Genomic DNA, 6,494 nt, shown 5'->3' on the forward strand with positions numbered 1-6,494 from the left:
GCTTTATAGAATGAAGATTTAGAACCTGAAAAATGTTTATTATAAGGCAGCTTACGACATTTGGTCTCCAAAAATGAATAACCTACAGCCTGCCAGATTATTTTTCTTTCCCAAACCCATGCATATATACTACATTTGCCACTTCTCATTGTTCTAAAACACTTAGGGCAACTATCAAAGTATGGCACTTGTAAGCCACTATATGACTGGTAATTATCATTCAGGTGCAGAACAACTTTAGGAAAAAAGAATTCTAAGACTATGGTGACCTGCACATTCCTTATTTGTGCAAAGAAATGTCTGCTGCTGTCAGATGCTGCCCCATTCTAGAAAAGTGAGTGAGCTAGACAAAATCAATCTGCAGAGTACAAGTGCAGGACAGGAGGTAACACAGTGTTTTCTCTTGTACTCATTGTTGCCCTATGTTAAAAACAGATGATATAATACACCAGCCACCCAGAGAAAGATAAAAGGAACTATAGATTAATCTTTTCACAGTACTGGGACTAGGCAGTGATCAGAAGTTGCACTGTAACTAAAACTCAAGCCAACAAGTAGATGGAGGCGTATTTTCAAGCACTGCTTATTTTGAATACATATAAACCCCACATCTAATGTAAAAGACACTTTGATGCCACACACATTTTAGGTTCCTAGTTGTGTTATATCAAGGTTTCTGAATTGTCCAATCAATTTTCTCTCTGTATGGAAAAAAAATGCCTTCTCCTATAATAAAGTGTTTGGATCACTTAGAGTTCCATGTGCTGTTTACCTAAATGCATTCCTTCAGTCATAAAGGGGTATTGTGGTATAAAGGGGGTATTGTGTGCCATGGCTTGGGGCACACCTATGAGGATGGCAGATCTCAGTTAATGGAAAGGCTCATGCGCCATCTCACTCCACAATCGCAATCACAAAACAAATTTTGACTTTTGCAGTTTTTCTACAAATTGTTTGATATTTTCAAGGAGATAGGTAATTGAGGTTAATGGGTAAAGTCACTGTTTATTGGGAAATCAAAAAAACAGCAGCATTAGATCACTGATTGGCTTTGCATAGAGAAAGGTCAAAAGTAACTGAACTTTCTAGTCATAATAATAATGAATACAGGATCTGTGTACCTTAAAGTTCTATTTGTATAGCCTTTTGCCAGTACAAGAGTACTAAAATGAAAACATAGTAACTATTCATTTTCTTGAGCATGGTTCACATCATGCATATTTGCATAACAATGGACTGCAACTATTAATCTGATGTCTGCACAACAGTAAATTTTGAATTTACATTTAACATAGGTTAGAGGATTTTAACAGATTAATGCTTCCAGAGCCTTGGCCTAATGCTCTTTAACGGGGCCAACAAATGCCAGGCACTGGGGCACTGTTGCAACAGCCATTTACCATAAGTATCCCTTGGTGACTCTCAGTAAAAGTACAATTTAAAAAACTAACTACCAGGGTTACCTTGTATTAATTTATACACAACAATACTTTAATTATAACTTTTTTAAAAGACAAGGAACTGTGAAGACTTTAATATTAGGGCTGGTGGTAGCAATAATTAGGAAGCATAGTCATTAAAATATAAAACCCTGAGGGCTGGGTATAAGCCTTGCTCCTAAATTTCTGCAGCAGCTCATCAAGCTACAGAAAATGTGTCAAAGTAAATGACAGCAACAAATGAAATAATTGAATAAATAAATGGTACAAGATGTAAGAGACTGTTGCATTTCTGGACTGCAGAAAGAAGACTGTAAGCTTAACTACAAAATCAATCCAAACCAACTTGTTGGCTTTTCATACACTGCTCCATAGTTCAGCAAACTAGAGACAAAATAATCCCAAGCAATGTGGCTGCTTATATGCCTCGTAATATACACTAGAGGGGCTTTTATCAAGTTGTCTGAATTCCTGTGTGGCACACTTGAGAAACAGTTGGCTACTACATTTGTCTATGAAAACTTGAAACAATTTTTGGACCTCAATATCATTGATGCAGCTTTCCTAAAAAAACATCAGTCCCATAATGCTGAATGCAAATTACTCCCAAGCAAGTCAGAGTGACACAGTAAGAACATTGCTGAATAAAACACTCAGCATGCCTAAAAGAAGTGCAAATCGGCAAATCATCAGAGTTGAGGAAAGCAGGAAGATCAAGGACATTAATGAGAAGAAGAGCAAAGGCAGAGAACACACTGATGACCAGTGCCAAAAAGAACTACCGGAAAATAGCCCTGCGAGATTTGCCATCCTTCCGCAGGGCCTGCAAAATAGAGCTCTTCCACCAGGCTTGTAGTTGAGGCCGGTGCCTCCCCTTTTTACATCGCACCCCCCCTCTACATCTACATCAGCAGTGACCCCTGGTTTCCCGAGTAGTTCCACCGCCATCAGGTGGGGTGGGGTGGGTTGGGTGGGCTGAGGATTTTTAGGTGTTATATGTATTAGGGGTTTTATGGGGCTTTTACATGTTGTTACCCACCGCGAGCCTCAGGGGAGCAACGGGCTAGAAATCCAATAATAATAAACCAAAACAATACAAAACAACATGCAAGTCCCTACACAGGGAGAGAAAGGCCACCTTCTCAGCAATAAGAACTATGAAACTATGCCAATGCAGTGATACCCAACATTAGGACCCAAAAGCCCAAGTTTACTTGGCATGAGGTACCCGAAAGGGGGGGAAAAAGGAACCATGCACATTGTCAATTAAACTGAAAATGCTTGGGATTCAGCTTCACAAGCTACACAACCCACTTGTGAGTTTAGAGACCCACATACAGACCCTTCCAAGTACCAGCAAAACAAATGTCTCTGCAGGGTAAGCTCTGCCACACTCAAGAGTCTCCCAAACCCCCTCTTCATAGGCGTCCAGCGGCCCTGCCTTCCCTCTTCCTTGTCAGCCTCCCCCTGCCCCCCGCCCCCCGCCCCGTAAGGGGAAGGCACCCAGAGACATCCTGTGGGGAAGCTCCAGACACTTCGGGAGCCCCGCTCCTAAGAGAAGTGGGCAGGTGGGGTCTGCGCGGGGCGGGGGAGGACCCGAAAACTCCTCCCCCAGTCGCCCATGGCTGCCGATCAAGTAACATAAGGTCATCTCCTCCACCTACGGCCCCCCAGGTAGCCCTTGAGAGGACGGCCGGTGGATGGGGGGGGCAAACAGGTGGAGCCTCCCCGCAGCGCTGGTCTCTCTCCCTCCCCCCCCACTTCCTCACGGAAGGGTCCGGAGATGCCCAGCCCTGACTAGGCCCTTCCCAGCCCCAGCCTTCGCGGCTGCCACACGGCCGGGGCCTCCCCCATCCTCGGTGCTGGGAATGGGGAGGGAAGGGGAGGGAGTGGTTACCTCGGCCTGCCATCCACAACGGTCCCGGCTCCGCCAGGCTCTTCTTGCCCCCCCTTCACCTCAACTCTCTTTAGGGCGAGGACCCCGCCCCCTAAGGTCCCAAACGCGACGCCTGCTCGAAAGCTTCCGCAGCCACCACGCAGGGCCCCGTCGCGCTGCTAAAAGAGAAGGCACTGAGGGGCCGCGAAAATTCAGATTCAGCGGCCGGCAGTTTGACTGCCCACTCGGGTCGGATTCTGAAGCGAAGGAAAGCGCTGCCGTCAGGCATTTGCACAGACAGCTTCACCTGGAGGGCAGGGTCCTTAAGCGGAGAAAGCGAGAGAGGCAACCTAATGCTTTGGTTACCATGGGAGGCGGAAGTGGCCTCAGGGCGGGGCCTCTACAGGATGGGCGGGGCTCCTGTCTTTCCTCTGTCTCGCCCCCCCCCCCCTTAACGCCCCGGCCTTTCAAATCCATTGTGTTCGAATTGTTTGTGCTATTGGCGCTGGCCTGGCCACCTACTTGTTAAACGTTATCCGTAAATGCTCCTGTCCCATGCACACTAGGCCCGCTAATCCTGGTGGAGTTTACTTCAGAGAGAAACACGTATAAAGTTCCAAACAGTAACCAGGCTTTTAAAAAAATGTGCAAATTAGAATGCGCAGTTGGATGTGGAGTTCGGGCGGGGGGGGGAGCAGTCTCTTAGAAAAGTTACCAATGCGAAAAATCGAATTTATATTAGGGGGTTATTTTTTTAAAGGACTGGTGTATCATGTGAAAGGGACACTGACCCATACAGGTGACTAGAATCCAAGGGCTTTTCTGCACATTGGGCATTGTAGCGTGAAGCCTGCTGTATTGCAAAAAACGAGAAATCACAACTCACCAGCACTCCACATTTCTCAAGCTGTCTCACATGTTTCTGGCTGCTTTTCCCACTTTAGTCTTGTTGCACTTTGGCCAGCCAGTCCCCTCCCGGCATGGCTGCTTGACAGATGAACTTCCAGCGATTGCCTTTTTTGTTAAATAGACTTATTTGTTTAAATGCCTATCTGAATCTTCATGGAGGCACAGACAATCTCAGCCGCGGTACTTGTCCACCTATTTATTGCTCCCGGCTGTTCTCCATTTTTAAAAAGCACTTCCCATCCCCTGGAAGAAGGGAGAGGGAGGCAGGTGCAAGGGTAGGACATTGGACATTGATGTAGCACTTCTTCACCTCCATACCTTTGTTTTGCTGGTAGGGATGTACGCCTTGGCTCAGCCAATGAACCGGCCCAAGGCAATCCAAGGCAGCAAACCCCATGGCCAGACAGATCTGAGGCAGCCGTTCCACAGCGCCTCGGATCCAAGGAACGGTGGGCCGGGGACACCGCTCCCTCCCCCCAGAGGAGGCCAATGGATCCCACCTGCCTGCCCCCTTCGATCCCTACATGGCTGGCTGACCCAGCAGCTGAGCGCTCCTGCAGCACATGACCGCCGGCTGGCACGCTGTTGCCTCTGCCGCCACCACCGCCCTCCTCGCCATGGCACTGGCCTCCTAGGCGCCTCCTTGGAGGCATCAGAGATCTCTGAGGTGGCCAAGCCTAGGCGCACATCCGTATTTGCTAGTAGCCTGCTGGTTGTCCACTGGGGGAAATTGCTTTTAGTTTAGTGAATCCACTTTATGTGATTCCCCAACTAGCACTTTAAAATGGCGGATGTAGCGAGCAGCTTGCTGGCCAGACACGGGAGGTTAGCAACGTCATGTGGAGTGGACAGAATATAGCATTTTCACAAGGTAAGCATTTCACTATATTTATCATGTGCAGAAAAGCCCCAAGACTTCCATCAAACATAACCATTACCCACAGCACCTCTTCTACTGCTGCAGACATTACTTTTACTCTGCACAGAGCCTTCAGCAATAATGCAAACTGGAAATTTCTTGTTTCTGAATATGCAGGCCACTTTGCTAACAAGTCACATAAAGTTGGCAACAAGTTCTAATTATTAGGATATTTTTATGATCTTTTTATGTGCATGAAGAACAGCATCATGCCTTTGGAGATGTGGGTGAGCAATGTGGCACAATGTACGTAGCCAATAGATCAGAATGAGTTTAATGCATCTGCTGATGGATCTCATTGTAGTATTGGGGAGAATATCAAGATTTTGGACATGGGTGGGGGCTGTTGAGCCACATTGAAGCACCGTATTCCACAGCACTATACACCGAGCCCAGAGCTGAACATCTAAGTGTTGCAACGGATGCACCCCAAGTAGTACCACATAACTTTTAGATAACATTGTTTCATGTACATATTTCTGCTGCTACATTGATAAGATGGTGTTTATAGCTCAAGGTACTTGGGCATGTAGTTGTGTGCAATTAAGGGTGCCTCTTTGGAAAGAGTGTTCATTAAACTTCTCCTGGAATATTTTCTTCTGCATAAGTTAGCATTTGTGAATGGAAGGATGAATGGCCATTGTACCGAAAGACATCCTTCCAGTATTCTAACCTAGAAATTATTCATACTTATGTCACTCCTTGATTGAATACAATATGCTGTGTATGTGGCTGCTTTTGGAGATGATCCAGGAGTTTCATTCAGTTCTAAAAAGATGTTCTTTCTCTGTACTTCTGGGTTCCAGGTGAAGTGCAGGTGTCAACTTTTAAGGCCTGTCACAACCAGGGATTCATATTTCTGAAGGACTTTTTCTTATAAACTCCCTCGTAAATTAATTCTGCAGCTCACAACTTGTTAACTGATACTTCTCTTCAGATTTGTATGGCTGGCTATGTTCATTGGTCTAAGTGGGTTGGCCACTGTTATTTACTGATTTGCCTCATATATACCCTGCCTTGCTCCCCAATGGGGACCTGAAATGGCTTATCATTCTCCTCCGTTTTATCCTCATAGCAGCCTTATAAGGTGGGTAAGGCTGAAAGTGTGTGATTGGTTCAAGATCATCCAACAAGCTTCCATGGCAGCTTGGGGATTCAAACCACCACACAAAGCAGGATTTCCATATTTACAGATAGGGAACATAGGTTGTGAGGGCCATCTCAAATCAGTGACTAAGGCTGGATTAATCAATGCTTACAAACAGATATGTGCTCCTTTATAACATCTCTCCATTTTCATGTATCTGTTCAATCCCATCTGTATTTATTCAGAAACAGAAGTTCCACTAAT

The 6,494-nt window shown here is 45.8% G+C and overlaps 2 protein-coding genes across 5 annotated transcripts in view; both read right to left on the minus strand.

Annotated features, from left to right (window-relative positions):
- Positions 1-3,615, minus strand: part of UPF2 (UPF2 regulator of nonsense mediated mRNA decay) — a 48,070-nt gene extending 44,455 nt beyond the window's left edge. Inside the window, exon 1 of one of the 4 annotated variants that reach the window (XM_077337926.1) lies at positions 3,337-3,612. The gene's annotated coding sequence lies outside the window, so the exon portion shown is untranslated. Of the gene's footprint in view, positions 1-3,336 lie in introns of all 4 variants that reach the window. The other 3 variants (XM_077337928.1, XM_077337927.1, XM_077337929.1) reach the window with 3 other exon arrangements.
- NUDT5 (nudix hydrolase 5) overlaps positions 1-6,494 on the minus strand; it is a 119,769-nt gene that overhangs the window by 46,404 nt on the left and 66,871 nt on the right. The window lies entirely within an intron of this gene.

This window comes from Paroedura picta, chromosome 5, assembly GCF_049243985.1.
Source record: "Paroedura picta isolate Pp20150507F chromosome 5, Ppicta_v3.0, whole genome shotgun sequence".
NCBI lineage: Eukaryota > Metazoa > Chordata > Lepidosauria > Squamata > Gekkonidae > Paroedura > Paroedura picta.